At 40.2% G+C, this 20,792-nt stretch overlaps 1 protein-coding gene and 1 long non-coding RNA gene across 9 annotated transcripts in view; both read left to right on the top strand.

The window, feature by feature from the left end:
• LOC129718457 (syntaxin-binding protein 5) overlaps nucleotides 1-20,792 on the top strand; it is a 1,078,665-nt gene that overhangs the window by 927,383 nt on the left and 130,490 nt on the right. The gene's annotated exons all lie outside the window — the stretch shown is intronic.
• Nucleotides 1-20,792, top strand: part of LOC129718467 (uncharacterized) — a 96,717-nt gene that overhangs the window by 743 nt on the left and 75,182 nt on the right. The window lies entirely within an intron of this gene.

The following is a 20,792-nucleotide window of genomic DNA, read 5'->3' as shown; positions in this document are numbered from 1 at the left end:
CGAAGGTCCCGGTACGGGCAAAAGCTTACCCAGATGCCGCTTGCGGTTGTTTTTTTTTTTCAGGCCCATTAAAAAGCCATTGAACATATTGCAAATCGGCAAGAACCTGGCAAATGATCTTTCGGACGTCACTGAAATTACGAAAGTGAGACCGAACAAACTGCGAGTTGTTGTGAATAGCTTGAAGCAAGCAAACGCAATTGCTTGCCACGAGTTCTTCACGAGAGAGGAATTTGGAGAGGGAAAGAAGGAACTACATCCGTTTGAACAGGGTTCGTCTACCTGTACGCCTGTTTGTGCCGCGGGTCATGCACTGCCAAAACTGCAAGCAGTTGTGTCATACAGCCACCTACTGCTGCAACAAGGCACGCTGCAGCAAATGCGGAGGCAATCACGCCGAGGGCACTTGCAGGGAGGACACTGAAGAGTGCCTTTATTGCGGTGGCCCCAGGCATGAACTTTCGGCATGTTCCGCGTATAAACAGCGCTAGGAGAAAATCAAACGTTCCCTCAAAGCACGATCAAAGCGCTCCTTTGCAGAAATGCTTATGAAGGCTGAGCCAGCCCTGACAGGAAACATATTTTCCTTTCTGCCAACCGATGAGGGGACATACGACGATCCCAGTGAAGGGTATTCTTATGCCTTGCCAGAAGGATCTAGGAAGAGGAGAACGCTCAACTTTCCTGATCTTTCACGCAGAGGTCGTAAGATAACCCCTAGCGGAATGACCAATAAATCAACATACAAAGGAAGTGGTGAAGAAAAGCCCAAGCAAGTACCTCCCGGTTTAATTCTCAAATCAAACCTCCGCATCCTCCGCTTCACGGAGCACCAAAAACCCCTCGTCCACCCATTTTTCGTTCAGAGGATAAAAAAGAAACAGGGTTCATAAATTTCTCTGATATTGTGGACTGGATATTCAAATCCAACTTTTTTCAAGCGCGTATTCTACGCTTGCACATGAGGAATTTTGAGAATTTTTATTTTTTCGAAAACGGCGGGCTAATTATCGCGCAAATTGGAGAAAAGCTGACGCGAATGAAGCAGATCAGGTGGTGCCATTCCTAGGAGATTTGTAGAATTTGTTAACTCCGTAGATGAACGCAACTCTGGAATCTCCGTGAAAAATGTATTCGATCGATATTAAACCGAAGCTTTTTATGCTAAAAAAATCAATTTTTGTGCTAAAGATCCATTTAAAAAAGAATCATGTATCGGTTGAATTTTTTTCCCTAATTATTTTTCAGTTTTCGCTGATATTCCCTGATTTCCCTGATAGAATAACAAATTCCCTGACATTCTCTCCCGATTTTCCAAGTTTTCAACACCCTGGCTAAATATTGTTTCAAAAAAATCTCTGCAGTTGAATCGCATTGCATTGCGGTAATCCAATTTCTGACTGGCGGTATATTGGTTTTGAAATGCTGGATCTGAGATGTCTAAGAGCTCAAATATATTTTGGTTCATGAAAATTTAAAAGGCACCGCTGAATTTCATTCAACTTACCTGAGCCACTAAATATTTCTCTTCATACACCGGATTAATCACAAATCGTTGATAACTGAACTATTTTCTTTAATTTTCGCTTCGTTGAAAAATAACCAAATTATCACGTTTAGTGAAAAAAAAAATTCTAGCAGTGGTTAAGGTTGTCAATTGATAAACAAATAACTCCAACTGCCAACGCCTTCTAAGAACGCAATATGTCCTCTATCTCTGCTGCTGTTGTTTGCAGTGGAAAATCGATTTCTTTTCTTTTAAAATTCCCCCCTTAATTTTTCACAATCTTTCTCGCCGTACAAAAATACTCGGTGTTAAGACGAACACAACAAATCAAATTGAGTACAAATCGGACGACCTACTCCCAAGTTATGGTGGTTCGCACAATTCTGTCTCTCTTCTTAATTTATATATTTGGATTATTACTTTATATGTGGTCCCCGTGGCCCTGTGGTTAGCGATGTCGGTCGGCTAGCTCTCCCACACGGTTGTGATATCGGGTTCGATTCCCGATCGAGTCGAGGATCTTTTCGAGCTGGAAATTTTCTCGACTCAGCACTGGGGCACGGTGTATCGTTGTACTTATCCTACACATACAAAATGTGACAAAAACAATATCGATAACGAATTCTCTCAACTAATCTTAGTTGATCGAGACCGCTATTAGCCCCAAGGCTAAGCGTGCGATATTGTTTTTTGTTATTACTTTATATATAACATCAATATTCTAGAACCCAAAGAGTGGATATACCTTCATTGTATTGTATTTGACAATTTAAGGATGTTTTCCAGAACCCGGAAGCTGCAAAATTGGGTTTCAAAAAGAAATATGGAGTTTACTTGCGAGCCCGGGATAATGTTCCTGAAAAACATTGCGTAATGTTTGTACCTTCAAGGTTGTTTTCCAGAAATCGGAAGATACTATGTATCTAGAAATTTTAAATGGCGTCCTAAGTTGTTTTCTGGCCTCTGGGTGTAACGCTTCCACAATACTCATAGTAGATGATATCTGGTCATCTTAAGTTGTTTTCCAGAAACTGGAAGTCGGCATCTTCGCCATTCCGGATTAGGCAAAATTTGGCCATTTTAGGATGTATTCCGGTAACCAGAAGTAGTCATCTGGATTTTTTGCGTGATGTATTTGAAACATATTTATTTTATGGTATTTGCATATATATGTTTTGATGTATATTCATAAGTGTGTGAATGTTAGGTTTCGAAGTTTCGGTATAGTTGTGCTGTTGGCTATTAGAAGTTCCTTGTTTAGAGTGATGAAACCAGCAGCAATTTTCAAGGAGTATTTTTTCTCTTAAGTCGTGTAAATCTATTTTGTATGAGAAAGGCTGGGTTTCACCGCTAGGTGGATAATTTAGGTTTTTTTTCAATACACCTCATTTTGAAAAATTGTTTTTACATTTAAAAACAATTAATTGATTCCCCCCATAAACGTATATTTATTGTATACGTGCGGTAGAGCAAAATGCTCCCGCAAAAATGAACAATACATAACCCAGTACCGAAGGTCCCGGTACGGGCAAAAGCTTACCCGGATGCCGCTTGCGGTTGTTTTTTTTTCAGGCCCATTAAAAAGCCATTGAACATATTGCAAATCGGCAAGAACCTGGCAAATGATCTTTCGGACGTCACTGAAATTACGAAAGTGAGACCGAACAAACTGCGAGTTGTTGTGAATAGCTTGAAGCAAGCAAACGCAATTGCTTGCCACGAGTTCTTCACAAGAGAGCATCGCGTGTACATCCCTGCCATTGATGTAGAAATCGACGTTGTGGTTACCGAAGGGAATCTCACTGTCGAAAATATTTTGCGTTACGGGGTTGGTTGTTTCAAGTACCCCCTGACGCAAAGTGTAAAGGTACTGGATTGCAAGCAATTGCATTCAGTATCCATAGGAGAGGGAAAGAAGGAAATATTTCCTTCGGAGTCCTTTCTGGTGACACTTGCCAGATCCGCACTGCCGAACTACATCCGTTTGGACAGGGTTCGTCTACCTGTACGCCTGTTTGTGCCGCGGGTCATGCACTGCCAAAACTGCAAGCAGTTGTGTCATACAGCCACCTACTGCTGCAACAAGGCACGCTGCAGCAAATGCGGAGGCAATCACGCTGAGGGCACTTGCAGGGAGGACACTGAAGAGTGCCTTTATTGCGGTGGCCCCAGGCATGAACTTTCGGCATGTTCCGCGTATAAACAGCGCTAGGAGAAAACCAAACGTTCCCTCAAAGCACGATCAAAGCGCTCCTTTGCAGAAATGCTTATGAAGGCTGAGCCACCCTCGACAGGAAACATATTTTCCTTTCTGCCAACCGATGAGGGGACATCCGACGATCCCAGTGAAGGGTATTCTTATGCCTTGCCAGAAGGATCTAGGAAGAGGAGAATGCTCAACTTTCCTAATCTTTCACGCAAAGGTCGTAAGATAACCCCTAGCGGAATGACCAATAAATCAACATACAAAGGAAGTGGTGAAGAAAAGCCGAAGCAAGTACCTCCCGGTTTTAAACTCAAATCAAACCTCCGCATCCTCCGCTTCACGGGGCACCAAAAACCCCTCGTCCACCCATTTTTCGTTCAGAGGATAAAAAAGAAACAGGGTTCATAAATTTCTCTGATATTGTGGACTGGATATTCAGAACGTTCAACATAACAGATCCCCTTGAAAACATTTTTCTTGCCCTTTTCCCTACAGTGAAAACCTTTTTAAAGCAACTAGCAGCAACTTGGCCCCTCATTTCAGCTATCATATCTTTCGATGACTAATACATCGAAAGAGGTTAGGAATTTTATCACTGTATTACAGTGGAATTGCAGAAGTATCATCCCCAAATTCGGTCTATTTTCACATTTGATAAGCACATGCAATTGTGATGCGTTTGCGCTCTGTGAGACTTTTCTTAATTCAAACGACCAACCCAATTCCCACGATTTTAACATAATTCGTCGAGACCGAAACTTACACGGTGGAGGGGTACTTTTAGGAATCAAAAAGTGCTATTCCTTTTTCAGGATCGATCTCCCCTCGCTCTTGAATATTTAAGCCGTTGCTATTCAAACGAATATGAATGGAAAAGACCTTGCTTCGATATATATTCCTCCATCCGTGCGGATTGAACAGAGGCAACATTCTGCCATAGCAGAATTGCTTCCCGCACCTTTTTTGATATTGGGAGAATTCATCTCTCACTGTTCGCAATGGGGGTCGCTGTACGACGACAACCGATCTTCTTTGATTTGAAACATGATCGACGACTTCAATATGACGCTTTTGAATACTGGGGAAGCGACACGTGTACCTAATCCTCCAGCACGTGAAAGCGTGCTTGACCTATCCCTCTGCTCGACCTCACTAGCGTTAGATTGCCGGTGGAAAGTAATCAATGATCCCCACGGTGGTGATCATCTACCAATCGTTATCTCAATTGCTAATGGTTCTGCCCCCTCAGATCCGATCAATATTTCATACGACCTCACATATTGATTGGAAGCATTATGAGACCATCACAGCGGATACCATCGAGTCTCACGAGGAACTTCCTCCGGAGGAAGAATACGCTTTCCTATCTGGCTTGATCATCGACGCCGCGACTCAAGCTCAGAAGAAACTGATACCCGAGGTAACGATTAGACAGCGTCCTCCCAACAAGTGGTGGGACAAAGAGTGCTCTGACCTGTACGCGCAAAGGCCTTCGGTGTATTTGGCCTTCCAAAAACAGGGTACTCTTGATCTGCTCCGAAAGTACGATGTACTGGATAGGCAAATGACGAGTTTAGTTAAAGCAAAAAAAATCAGATACTGGCGGCGGTTTGTAAACGCGCTATCGAGGGAAACAGCGATGAGCACTCTTTGGGACACGGCCAAACGCATGCGGAATCGTAACGTTTCTAATGAAAGCGAGGAGTATTCAGGCCGCTGTATACTCGATTTTGCCAAAAAGGTCTGTCCGGACTCTGTACCGGGACAGAAAACCTTTCGCGACGCGTTTTTAGTACCCACGGGAGAGCCTCCATTCTCGATGTTGGAATTTTCAATGGCTCTCCTTTCGTGCAACAATAAAGCTCCAGGGTTGGATAGAATCAAATTCAACCTGTGGAAGAATCTACCCGACTCTGCAAAAAGACGCTTGTTGGACTTGTTCAACAAGTTTCTTGAGCTAAACATTGTTCCGCACGACTGAAGGAAGGTAAAAGTCATTGCTATTCGAACACCCGGAAAACCTGCATCTGATCACAACTCATATAGGCCGATTGCTATGCTCTCTTGCCTCGGAAATTAATGGAGAAAATGATCCTCTTACGGTTAGACAAATGGGTCGAAAAAACGGTTTGCTTTCAGATACTCAATTTGGCTTCCGCCGGGGCAAAGGATATTTCCGATCTATTTTCTCATTTGATAAATACATACAATTGTGACGCATTTGCACTCTGTGAAACCTTTCTCAATTCAAACGATCAACTCAATTTCCACAATTTTAACATAATTCGTCGAGATCGTGACTCACACGGTGGAGGGGTACTTTTAGGGATCAAAAAGTGCTATTTTTTCAGAATCGACCTCCCCTCGGTCTCGAATATTGAAGTCGTTGCCATTCAAACGAATGTGAATGGAAAAGACCTATCCCTTGTTTCGTTATACATCCCTCCATCCGCGCGGATTAAACAGAGGCATCTCACTGATATAGCAGAGTTGCTTTCCGCGCCTTTCTTGATATTGGGAGATTTTAATTCTCATTGTTCGCTATGGGGGTCGCTGTACGACGACAACCGATCTGTAACTTAATCGACGACTTCAATATGACGCTTTTGAATACTGGGGAAGCGACACGTGTACCTAACCCTCCAGCACGTGAAAGCATGCATGACCTATCCCTCTGCTCGACCTCACTAGCGTTCGATTGCCGGTGGAAAGTAATCAACGATCCCCACGGTTATCATCGTTATCTCAATTGCTAATGGGTCAACTCCAACGGGTCCAATCAATATTGCGTATGACCTCACACGTAACATTAATTGGAAGTCTCATGAGACCATAATATCGCAAAGAATCGAGTCTCACGTGGAACTTCCTCCGGAGGAAGAATACGCGTTCCTATCTGGCTTGATCATCGACGCCCCGACTCAAATTCAGACGAAACCGATACCCGGGGTAACGATTAGACGGCACCCTCCCTCCAAGTGGTGGGACAAAGAGTGTTCAGACCTATACGCGCGAAGGTCCCCGGTGCATTTGGCCTTCCGAGCACAAGGCACTATCGACTTGCTCCGAAAGTACGATGTACTGGATAGACAGATGAAGAGCTTGATAAAAGCAAAAAAACGCGGATACTGGCGGCGGTTTCTGAACGCGTCGTCGAGGGAAACAGCGATGAGCACTCTTTGGGATACCGCCAGACGCATGCGGAATCGTAACGTTTTGAATGAGTTCGAGGAAAATTCAGATCGCTGGATACTCGATTTCGCCAAAAAGGTCTGTCCGGACTTTGTCCCCGAACAGAAGACCTTTCGCGACGCGTTTTTAGTAGCCACGGAAGAGCCTCCATTTTCGATGTTGGAATTTTCAATGGCTCTCCTTTCGTGCAACAATAAAGCTCCAGGATTGGATAGAATTAAATTCAACTTGTTGAAGAATCTACCCGACTCTGCAAAAAGACGCTTGTTGAACCTGTTCAACGAGTTTCTTGAGCTAAATACTGTTCCGCACGACTGGAAGGAGGTAAAAGTCATTGCTATTCAAAAACCCGGAAAACCTGCCTCTGATCACAATTCTTATAGGCCGATTGCAATGCTCTCTTGCCTCTGGAAATTAATGGAGAAAATGATCCTCTTACGGTTAGACAAATGGGTGGAAACAAATGGTTTGCTTTCAGATACTCAATTTGGCTTCCACCGGAGCAAAGGAACGAACGATTGCCTAGCGTTGCTTTTTACTGAAATTCAACTCGCCTTTGCTTGAAAAGAGCAAATGGCTTCTGCATTCTTGAACATTGAGTGGGCATTTGACTCTGTCTCTGTAGAAGTTTTAACCGAGAAACTTCATTTGCAGGGACTTTCACCAAATTTGAATGATTTTTTGCTCAATTTGTTGTCAGAAAAGCATATGTATTTCTCACATGGTGATTCGACAACTTCCCGAAATAGTTACATGGGTCTTCCCCAGGGCTCATGTTTAAGCCCTCTTTAATATAATTTTTACGTCAATGACATCGATAAATGTCTTGCAAATTCGCTACGGCAACTTGCAGATTATAGTGTTGTATCCATAATTGGAAGCGAGGCTATCGATCTGCAAGGACCATTGCAAGATACCTTAGACAATTTGTATGAATAGGCTCTTAAGCTGGGTATCGAATTCTCTCCGGAGAAAACTGAGCTGATCGTTTTTGCCTTTCTCCTAGAAAGGTATAGCAATCACTTGCAAAACCGAAAGTATAAAAGTGCTCCAAAGGGCCGAATGGCATATATCACTCGACTCAGCTCGACGAGCTGAGCATTTTCTGTATGTGTGTGTGTATGTGTGTTGGTATGTGCAGATTTTTATTCTCACTCACTTTTCTCAGAGATGGCTGGACCGATTTTCATGAAATTAATTGCAAATGAAAGGTCTTGTTGTCCCATAAGACCCTATTAAATTCTATTGTAATCGGATTTTAAGTTTAGAGGTTATGTATCAAAATGTAGAAATCATGCAACATCATTATCTCGAAAACTACACAACCGATTTGAACAAAATTGGTTCATAAAGATTGAACTTGTGGTTCAAAAGTTATGAAAAGAAACGTGTTCTGGAGAATGTTTAATCTCACTCATGTTTCTCAGAGATGGCTGGACCTATTTTCATAAAATCAGTGTTATATGGAAGGTCTAGTTGCCCCATAAGACCCTATTGATTTGTTTCGCAATCGGACTATTACTTTGCCTGTTATGTTTATATATGTGAAATCCAGCTATGAAAAGGAACATATACCGAAGACTGCTTGGACTCACTCACTTTTCTCAGAGATGGCTGACCCTATTTCCACAAAATTAGTGTCAAATAATAAGTCAAGCTGCCTCATAACACCCTATTGAATTTTACTGTAATCGGACTGTAATTTCGCCTGTAATGTACCGAAATGTGAAAATCACGAAACTTCTTTATCTCAGAAACCACACAATCGATTTGATCATTATGATTACCAGATGAGCGGGCTAGTTAAGGGTTAACTGATGAATTATGATTGAACACGTGGTTTCAACGTTTGGCTGCTCTATAAGTCCCCATTTCATTTAATTATAATCGAACTTAAGCAACCGTTATGTATTAAATTGTAAATAAAACAACGAAAGTCTATTATCTTAAAGATTACATAACTTCTTTGACCATAGCTAGTGTCATACGAACGAGTCATCTCTCAAACTTACAAATAACAAACTTCATAACAATTTGATATGTGGCTCAAAAGTTATGGAAAGAAAGAAAAAGACTATTCAAAACTTGCCTGCTTTGATCGATATATGTGGCCTCAACATAATTTAAATGTGGTATCGTATAATTTGAACGTTCCAAATTCATTGATTTCTTGCGATGTGTTTAAAGTTTACAAATGCATGACGAATCAGCCATAGGATATGGTCAATGTCAAATAACAAATCATTTGAAATGGAAAAGGATTTTTATTTTATCGAAATGACAACATCCTCGACATTTGGCTTCTGTACATCGCCTTAATTCTGAATATATTTTCGGGTATTCGGTCATTTTCAACAGATTTTCTGGCTTCAATCTGACACCGGAAATACTCATATTGGAAGGTATTTAGTTACGTAGGTTATTTTCCAAAAACTAAAAGTGGTCGTCTTTAAATTCAAAATGGTGTCGAGGGTCAATGTTTGGTTTCTATGCATCATATCGATTACGGAAATATCCATATAGAGTATTATTCGGTCATTTTCGACTGTTTCCTAGAAGATGCCATTTAGTAATTCAAAATTCAATTGTTACTCTAGGATGTTTTTTACAAACCGGAAGTCACCATATTGAATTTTCAAAATGGTATTTAAGATTATTTCTGGCCTCTGCGCGTCATTCTGGTTGAAGAAACACCCATATTGGGTGCTATTCGATCATTTTCGGCCGTTTCCTAGGAACCGGAAGTCGCCAACCTAGAATCTAAAATGGGGTCTGTGGTCGATTTCAGCTGCTGTGTATCATTCTAGATCTGGAGATACTCATGTTAGACGAAAATCGGCCATTTCTGGCTGTTTTCCAGAAACCAGAAGTTTTTTATTTTGCTTCTTGCAACATTCTGCCTCCGGAGATACTCATATTGGGTGGAATTTGGTCATTTCCGGCTGTTTGCCAGACACTCATATTGGGTGGTATTTGGTCATTTCCGGCTGTTTGCCAGACACTGAAAGCCACCATCTTAAAATTCAAGAGCGTGTATGTGATTAATTTTTAGCTTCTGTGCTTCTTTCTGGTTCCTGAGATACCTATATTTAATGAGAATCGTTCATTTCAGGCTGTTTTCCAGAAACCAGAAGTTGCCATCTTACAATTCAAAATGTTGTCTGAAGCCGATTTGTGGCTCCAGTGCATCATTACGATTCCGGAAATACCCATATTGGGTGGTATTTGGTCGTTTTCCGCTGTTTTTTTGAATCCGGAAGTCGCCATTTTGGATTTCATAATGGCATTTGGAGACAATTTCTGGATATTAAACGTCATAATGATTAAAGAAACACTCATATTGGGTGGTATTTGGTCATTTCCAGCTGTTTTTCAGAAATCGGAAGTTGCTATCTTAGAATTCAAAATGGTATCTGTGGTCGACCACAGATCGATTTTAGCTCCTGTGTATAATTTTTGATCCGAATATTATTACATTGGGTGGAAATCGGCCATTTTGGGATGTTTTCCAGAAACCGGAAGTTGCCATCTTACAATCCAAAATGTTGCCTGAGGTTTATTATGGAACATATTTGTTACCACTAAAAACATTCAGCTGCCAAATATGGTTCCATTTAGTTGATTAGTTCGCGATATGTGCAGAAACATGTGCTTACAGAAGAGGGAGGGGCGTCGAACCATTATGGACATATTTGTTACCTCTAAATCATTCAAATACCAAATTTGGTTGTATTTTCTTGATTGGTTCTTGAGATGTGCGAAATTTGGTCGGCGTGCGACCAGACCGAACCAAGCGCCATATTTTTGAAAATTTAGCTTTTAACACTAGAGGATGTTAAAATTGATAATCTATATTTCACGAAGAAACGAAATCATTTGAACAGTTTATAATGGTATTATAACAAAATTTCTCTGCAGCAGCTTGCAGGAAGCATACGGGGTGAGTAAATTTCGATCGCCGATTACTCGAAATAATGTTTTTGGCGCTTGGTTCGGTCTGGTGGCACGCCGACCATTTGTGTTTCATTTGTATGGAACCGCCCCCCCCCCCCCCCTATAGAAGAGGGAGGGGTGTCGACCAACTATGGACCATTATGGACATATTTGTTACCTCTAAAAACATTCAAATACCAAATTTGGTTGTATTTTCTTGATTGGTTCTTGAGATGTGCGAAATTTGTGTTTCATTTGTATGAGACCCTCCCTTATAGAAGAAGGAGGGGTGTCGACCAATTATGGACATATTCAATACCCCTAAAAACATTCACATGCTAAATTTGATTCCATTTAGTCGGTTAGTTCTTGAATTGTGTCGAAATTTGTGTTTCATTTGTATGGCGCCTCTCCCTTCCAAAAAAGAGGTGTTAAAACAATATGTACATATTTTTTACCACTTAAAACATTTACCTGCCAGATTTGGTTCCATTTAGATGATTAGTTCTCGAGAGTTGCAGAAATTTGTGTTTCATTTGTATGGAACCCCTCCCTTCCAGAAAAGGGAGGGGCGTCCAACTGTTATGGACATATTTTTTACGCCTTGAAACATCCACATGCCGAATTCAGCTTCATTTGCTTGGTTTGTTCTTGAGTTGTGCAGAAATTTATGTTTCATTTGTATGGGACCCCTCCCTTCCAGAAGAGGGAGGGGTCTCAAACTATCATGAGAACCCCTACATACAAATTTTCACGTCGATCGGTTCAATAGTTTTCGAGCCTATATGGATCAGACAGACAGACAGACCGGACTAAATTTTTATATGTATAGATTGCAACATCAATAGTTTAGAACCTAAAGAGTGTATATACATTTATTGGATTGAAGTGTTCATGTAAATCTATTTTTACATATAAAAGTTTGAATGAGAAAGGCTGGGTCTGACCGCTAGGTGGATTAATTTAGGATTTTCTAGGTAGCATAACCCAGCTCAGCTGCAGCTCCTACTAACGGGTAAAACGATCACTGAGGTTTTAGTCGCTAAATATCTCGAGGTCTGGTTCGACTCTAAATGCACCTGGGCTTGCCATATTAGGTATCTGACACAAAAATGCCAACAGAGGTTTAATTTTCTTCGTAAGATTACCGGAAACTGGTGGGTAGCCCACCCAGGAGACCTTCTAAGGCTTTACCAAACAACGATATTGTCTGTAATTGAGTACGGGTGTTTCTGCTTCCGCTCCGCAGCAAACACACATTTGATCAAACTGGAACGAATACAATATCGTTGTTTGCGTATTGCCTTAGGTTGCATGCAGTCGACCCATACGATGAGTCTCGAAGTGCTAGCTGGTATTCTTCCGTTGAAACATCGCTTTTGAAATCTCTCTTATCGGTTGCTAATTCGATGCACAGTTATGAACCCATTAATTATTGAAAATTTCGAGAAGTTGGTCGACCTTCAATCTCAATCCAGATTTATGACTTTATATTTTGATTACATGGCTCAAGATAGTAACCCTTCTTCATACGTTTCTTTCAATGTCGCACTTTTAGATACTTCTAATAATGCTATATTCTTCGACACCACCATGGAAGAAGACATTACCGGTATCCCGGATCAATTGCGACCCCAAGAGATCTCTATGATTTTTTTTCCAATTAGTTTGAACATGTTTGTTATGATAAAAGGTTTTACACTGACGGATCTAATCTAGATGAGTCCACTGGCTTCGGTGTTTTTCACGAAAATTTTACCGCCTCCCACAAACTCGCTGCTCCTGCTTCCGCGTACGTCGCAGAACTTCTGCTATTCAGTACTCTCTTGGGATCATCGAAACCCTGCCCATAGACCACTACTTCATCTTCACAGACAGTCTCAGTGCAATTGAGGCTCTGCGATAGATGAAGACTGTGAAGCACACCCCTATTTCCTGGGGAATATACGGCGGTTTTTAAGTGCTTTAACAGATAAAAATTACCGGGTTACCTAAGCGTGGGTCCCTTCTCATTGATTCATTCCGGGCAAAAAAAAGGCTGACGCTTTAACTAAGGTGGGTGCTATTGATGGCGAAATTTATGTTAAACCAATTGCTTATGATGAATTTTATTGTATTTTGCGTCAGAGAACACTCAACAGTTGGCAATCATCATGGAGCTCAGATGAACTGGGACGGTGGCTACATTCCATTTTTCCTAATGTGTCGACGAAAGCATGGTTCAAGGGGTTGGATGTAGGTCGGGATTTCATTCGCGTGTTGTCCTATTACTACACGTTAAACACGCATCTCTTCCGTATAGGGCTTGTAGACAGTAATCACTGCGTTTGTGGCGATGGCTACCATGATATCGAGCATGTTGTTTGATCGTGTGCCGAATTCTGTGGTGTTAGGTCCGAGCTTATAGAATCCCTTCGGGCCCGAGGAAAACAACCGAACGTACCCGTTAGAGACATTCTGGGAAGCGGTGATCGTACATGACACAGCTATACGGGTTTATAAAAAATGCTGGCATTAAAATTTGAATCTTTTTATCTATTTGTTAGATTACAACTCCCGTCACGAACTGAAAGAAAATGATACATACTGGAGACACTAAAACGAAGACTCGGCATCTTTATGTTTACGCAGACACCTCAGACCAAAACTGCTCAAATAGAACCGCACTGCTTAGCCACGTACAAATGAATACATTCTGTAATATAAAATAGTTAAAAACAAAATTGTAACTCCCCTCCTCTCACCTTAATTCCCCACTAGCTCGTAGTCGGCCGCGGAATATAAAAAATGTGCCTTCCTCTTTTCCCTGCTAATTTAGAATTAAAAAAATTTACTTGGCTCAGTTAATAAACTATTTTAAAACTAAAAAACCATCGATGAATGTCTTGCAAATTCATGCACGCTAAGACAACTTGCAGACGATAGCGTTGTTTCCATTACTGGAAGCGAAGCTAACGATCTGCAAGGACCATTGCAAGATACCTTAGCGTCTAAGGCTTAGACAATTTGTCTGAATGAGCTCTTAAGCTCTTGAATTCTCGCCGAAGAAAGCTGAGCTGGTCGTTTTTTTTAGGAAGCATAACCCAGCTCAGCTGCAGCTCCTACTAACGGGTAAAACGATCGCTCAGGTTTAAGTCGCTAAATATCTCGAGGTCTGGTTCGACTCTAAATGCACCTGGGCTTGTCATATTAGGTAACTAACACGAAAATGCCAACAGAGGATTGATTTTCTTCGTACGATTACCGAAACTTGGTGGGGTTCTCACCCAGGAGATCTTCTATACCAAACAACAATATGGTCAGTTCTTGAGTACGGCTGTTTCTGCTTTCGCTCCTCTGCGAACACGCACATTATAAAGTTAGAGAGAATACAATATCGTTGTTTGCGTATTGCCTTGAGCTGCATGCAGTCGACCCATACGATGAGTCTTGCGGGTATCCTTCCGTTGAAACATCGTTTTTGGAATCTCTCTTACCGGTTGCTAATTAGATGCACAGTTGTGTGGTAAAATATTCCCTCGTCTTTACATTCCCACGCTAAAAATGTAGCGTAGATCTTTACGATCCTGGTGCTTAATTTACGGACTGTGAAATCTTATTTTACAGAACCACTAGACCTTTTTTTCCATTAACACGACAAGTCAAGTGTTTACTATGGCCTAGTTCTGTATGTTTTGTTTTACGGCTAACTTCTTCGCGCTGCTGTCGCGAGTTTACCAATACCTATGAGTGGTTCGCGTGATTGGTGAATTCAGCTTGAATACAACTTCAAAACTAATGACTAGCAACCTAACGTTGTATGTGAATTATATACTCTGTGCAGAAAATAAGTTGTGTAGAGTATAAGTTTCCTTATTTCAAATTAACTCAATTAAGTCAGTCCAAAACTAGACATGCGTGGTATCACACCTCAAAACTATGATATCTCAGTCCCAAGGAAATTGTTACAAAATAGTTTAGTTCATGGCGACTGTGAAGCAGTTGACAGTGAAAAAGTTCATAAAGTTCATAAAGTGAAAAAAAAGTGTCAGAAAATAACCCATCTCATGATGAAACAGTAAAAACAATGGGGGACCAACTGTCACCATCGTGGAAAATCAAGAAGTGCATACTTCCGCCAACAGCATGCGTGGAAGCTAAACTTTATATTAGCAATAGTCACAGTGCAAATGGTGGCTATAATTATCAGACAATTAATAAAGATTGTAAAAAAGGCCTTAGCGCAAGCGGCCAACCGAGCAGTGATACAACAAGTTTAGAAAAAAAACAAACAGTAAATCAAAATGAAAAACTAAAACAACTGAAACAATTAGACAATGATACAGATACGCAGATGGTACAGATAACAGCCGCAAAAATTACAACCGAAGTGATAAATACTATCGTACTGCAGCCAGCTACAATAACTGCGTGAATATCGACGAAGCCCTGGACAGATTGATGGGTTCGATCCTGATTGAAGAAATCGACCGGCCGCATCTCGAAATCTATTGTGTGTTATTAGCAACTTTGGGTGCTTGAAGTGATGAAGATCCCACCAAGAAATTAGCCAATGAATTATCTTCTTATATTAAATAAAAATAAGTTGGTGTCTGTAAAAAGGCGTTTCACTTAAAAAAAATCAACGGATTTTAATGATTCTTTTTGTGTTTGTTTTGTCTTGATCTCCGACGAGTTAATGAGCCATAAAAGTTACAATAAGCAACTGATAAAGTTAAAAATAAAATTGAAATACATTTTCGCCTTTTCCCGCCGTTTACTCCAAAAACAACGTCATTAGATTACTATGATTGCAGGCTAGGAGCGGTAGACAAGCTGTTGTAGCGTCGTTATTGAGGCGTCGTTGTTGAGTAAACAATAGGGTTACCATTCGGTAGGGGTTAATAATCAGGACAACTTTTTTCCCGGTACAAATTTGATATGAGACGTTTTCTTTTTGAAGTAGAATACTTATCTCAGGAAGTTCGGTTACATAGGGATGTGAAATGAAAATCTAAAACCGAAAAAAGTGAAATATATGTCCAAGTTCAAATGCTAATAAATCGGATAGTATTCGATGGATTTCCTTCGTTCTTGCAGCAATAGATTGGAAAATCTTCTAAGATTCTTCCCAAATGCAGATAATTGTAATTTTATTTTTCAAACTATCGTACTATTGAAAATAGTCAACCCTTGTCAAAACGAAAACTTTGGCCTCTGATTGGTCGTTATATGATTACTTCCCAAGCACGGTCGACAGAATCATAGACCTTGCCATTTGAAATGTGCTATTTGGCCTATATAAGAGCCTGCTTCAACCGGAGCCGCTCATAATAATTCTAGACTGCAACAACAGTCCTCCCTTAGCAGCAGCAGTAGCAGTGCGGTGGATATAGCAGCAGTAGCAGTGCAGCGGATAACGACCACAGCTGTGGTATGGCAACGGATAGCGGAGCGCGTCTCATCGTCGATAGCAGGACCAGGTGATGCAGGGCAGCGGATACCAATGGCAACGGAAGCGTCCACTACTGTGGCAACGGGGATAGCGCAGCGGTTGACGTTGGTCTCAGCATCTATATAAGCAGGGCCAGCTGATGCAGTCAGGCATTGAATTGAACCACAAATTGTCCTTTTCAGGATGCAATAAAAACCTAATTGAAAAGTTAATATTTTCTCTTAAATCAATTTACACTTTCAAGAAATTTGGAACAGATATATATTTGGTTTCATCTCCGTGTCTCAGAACGTACTGAATTATCTTTTCCTTCAGTCATGAGCACAACATCCGAAAAGCTCTCATTATCAGCATAAAAAATAATTTTTCGCATAATTAAAATTCAAAAATTATCAAGTCTAAATCATGCAACTGTTATAGAGAATGGTCAATCCTTGTTGAAGCGCAAAATTCGACTGATCTGATTAGTCGTTAATATGATTGCTTCCCAAACACGGTCGACAGAATCATAGACCTTGCCATTTTAAATTTGCTATTTGTCTGTATAAGAGTAAGGATGGTAAATATCGACTGAAATGGCTATCGATAGTTATCGATGATTTCCTACTACTATCGATAGGTTTTTCATCCCTATATAGCGACTGATAGCGCACAAGTTGCAGCGGATCCCAGCAACGATAGCAGCTGGGCCAGCTGATGCAGGGACTGTGGATACCAATGGCAGCGTATAGCAGCCACAACTGTGGCATGGCTATGGATAGCGCCCTAGTTGGAGCAGATCTTAGCATCGATAGCGGCTGATGCAGTGAGGCACTTTAGTAAAATGCAGTCTCTGTGCGAGAGCGGGCACTAGTAAATGCATTCAATGAAAAGTTGACTCATTTTGATAACACATGAGCCGTCTAGTTTTGAGTGTTAAATCAGCTTTTCACTGTTTATTTTATCACAAGGAATACTTTATTCGCACTGTCAGTGATAACGCCAAGATGTGATCGGTATCTTATCCGATATTGAATTGAACAACAAATTAAAAAATGACTGACACGCAAGCAGCCGGGTTTTCTTGTAAAAGTATTCTACTTCATCCTTGCGGTCGTGGCTTTGCACACAACCCTCCTGTGATTTTCTTTGAGGTAAAAAAGCAAAGCCTTGGTGCTACATTCCGATTAGGAACTTGACTTGTTTATTTATACACAGACTTCGCAGCCGCCTGTTTAGTGTACAGGACAATTGCGGGGCTAGCATTACGATCCTACTGACACTAACAGTCTCTCCCGAGCCGAGACTCGAATCACGACGACTGGCTTGTTAGGCCAGCATCGTACCTCGAGACCATCTGGGAGACATCTGAGGTATCAATAAATAAAACACGTAATTTGAGATTTGCACTTCATTAGGCGTTATTAAATTCCCAAAAAGTGCAGCACACGTATACGGTTTAAAATTGGGTCCTAAAGTTTTTTAGGTTTTTTTCTGATTTTTATATATCAGTTGAAAGAGTGCGATGCTCTTAGCCAAACGTGATTTTAAAAAAATGATTATTGTTGTCTTTCGATTTTTAAATGAAGAATAACAAACTGCTCGAAATACCTTAAATGACAGTTCTCCCATATACCGTACGTGTGCGAAATGTCATTTAAGACATTTCCAGCAGTTTTTTATTCTTCATTCAAAAAGCGAAGGAAAGCGATAAACATTTTTTAAAAATCACGTTTTTTCAAATGATATAGGTATCCAGCTTTTTACGCGCCATAATGGCGGACACTATAATGAAAAATTCGTAATATGTTACCTACCCTTTTGACAACTCTGCTTACGTCAGTTTGACTCTTCATATATTTCGCACGAAAAACAATAAATCTGGCAACATCAATGTTGCCAAAACTGCATAAATCACGAATCTGACGTAAGCAGAGAGGTTCACAAATTACGAACGTGCATTATAGCACCTGCCATTATGGTGCGTAAAAAGCTGGATAAAAACTGGTATCCAGCTTTTTACGCGCCATAATGGCGGACGCTAAAACACAATGTTCGTATTAAATCACCCACCCTTTGGACAACTCTGCTTACGTCAATTTGAAGTCGAACAAATTTTATCAAAAGAGAAATAAATCTTGCAACATGTGTTGCAAATTTCTCAGAAATCCCAAAACTGCAGAGAGGTTCGCACTGCTTGTACGTTTGTTATTATTGTTGTTTCTCAAGCTGCAAATGTCGGTAATGATATCAAAAGTGATTTTTATTCTTGTATGAAGGATTGGCAATCGCGACACTAGAGCTACCGATCGGATAACATTTGTTTTTCACACCTTTCGACCCGGATTGGATCCAAATTGCGACCGATCGAACATACACATAGCTGTTAAAAGTTGAAAACATACTGAAATCGGCTGATCGCAACTGTCTTGTGGATTGCCTTATTAAGAACACGCATCATAGCGACCGCCATTATGGTACATAAAAAGCTGGATAGCTTTAGGACCCAAAAGTCAGATAGTTGAGGGTTGCAACGGCTAGACAATTTCTCATGTCAACATTCAACCATAGAAAAAAAATCATTCAAAATGAGTCCGTTTTATTCCAGAGTCAAAGTTAAAGTACTGAACAATCTTCAACACTTCTGAACATCCAGCACCATTCAGAATAATTAGGACAAGTGCCAAAATATTAAAAATAAATCAGGACGCTCAAAACGGGTCTTAAAATCAAGATATGTCCTGCTAAATCAGGACGGATGGTATCCCTAGTAAACAAGCACCTGTTAATGATTCACATATAAAGTGATATTCGTTTTCGTTGCCTACTACACCTTTTCTATGCAAAAGAGCTAGAGCGTAGTAGCAACAAGCTCGACATGCATGTGAATACTCTCAACGTGGCTTCGATTTTATTCAAGGGCATATGCTTGATAATGTAAATTAAATTTCTGGTTTATTCGAGCAAAGTTGAAAATAATCGTTTTATTTATCTGATAAATGAAACGAAGGAACAAGAATAACACTACATGTACGATGATTTAATTTACCATTGCTCGGATCTAATCAATCTGTTCAATTTTCTCTAAAATGCCCACTGATTTCTAACTACACGGCTAACAGAATCATTGCAGCATGAGCAAATGTCAATGATCTGATTCTGTTAAGCAGGTATTAGACGAAGCAAATATTTGCTATTTTTCAATACAGATTTTATTTTGTGCAAATAAAAGTCGTACCAAAAATAGCAAATATTTGCGTCGTCTAATACCTGCATTAGCCGTGTAGTTTTTACTTCTCAAAAAACATTGATTTCTGTTTATGTTTCTTTAAATAGGCACTATTGAATCCCTACAAATCTCTGGATTTACAATTAATTGTTGAATGTTGAATTGAAAACTATAAGATTGCAAAGTGTCAATTGCACTGTGTTTAAGCAGGTATTAGACAAAGCAAATATTTGCTATTTTTCAATACAGATTTTATTTTGTGCAAATGAAAATCGTACCAAAAATAGCAAATATTTGCGTCGTCTAATACCGGCTTTAGGCAGCGGATCTGCCTCAAAAAACAGATGAAATATTAATGTCATTGAAGCGAAAATTTCGAAGCTCAGTGTATCCAGATATTAGCTACCAATTTACCATTAAATTTCAAACGTCTGTATGTACCTTCGCGCTCCGCAGTTGCGTGATATTCGATAATGCCCGAAGCCCTGATAACTGGTGGCATTAAACCTCAAACATGCATATTCTCGCATAAAGAGCTTTATGTCACATGGTCACGTGAAAAACAATTGGTATCATGTATGTTTGAAAAAAAAAGAAAAAGAAAAGAAACCCGAAAAATGGTTGGCCATTAGGTTTTGCGAGAATTTTTGTTCAGGACAAAACCTAATTTTCACTATGCCATGGCAATAACGAAAATTAACTGGAAAAGTTATGAAACGTTTAAAACCAATCCTTGATATTTCCCGCCCTTCGTTGCAAGTCGCTGTGAGATTTAGTGAGTAACGATTTTTTGTTGCCTTTTGCCACCGGGGCGTACTTAAACAATAGCCTTCATCTATTTTTTAATATTTTATGGAATAGTTCTAAGCGATTTTCGTATTGGTTTCTGTTGATTCCATTTAAATTCAACCTCGATTTCTGTGAATTTGTGCTGCGACTGTTTCTCAAGAAAGAAGAAGACACTGTCGGTACGTAATAAACATAATAGATTGTTATGATATTTGCACACCCCTGTTATAACCCATACTATCATGTCTTAGCCTTAAGAGTCATTCCTATGTAGCTCGTTGAAGTGAACGGATTGTTTTAAATACAAGTACTCAAACTGTAAATCTGTGTTTCATTGCTAGCATAAAACATGGTGTCAGAAGCTATCGTGTGCTAAATCTAGACTTTTCGGCGTCATTACTGTGATATCGCGAAAAAGATAGTTTCTTGAAAGTTGCAACCGTTGCACGAAAAAAACATTTGTGTTCGATAACGTCGTGCGGAATTGGCAGCCATTTTCTATTCGTTCAAAGGCTAGCGTTTT

This window comes from Wyeomyia smithii, chromosome 1 (genome assembly GCF_029784165.1).
Source record: "Wyeomyia smithii strain HCP4-BCI-WySm-NY-G18 chromosome 1, ASM2978416v1, whole genome shotgun sequence".
Classification (NCBI taxonomy): Eukaryota; Metazoa; Arthropoda; class Insecta; order Diptera; family Culicidae; genus Wyeomyia; species Wyeomyia smithii.
This window is presented reverse-complemented; position numbering and strand designations above follow the sequence as displayed.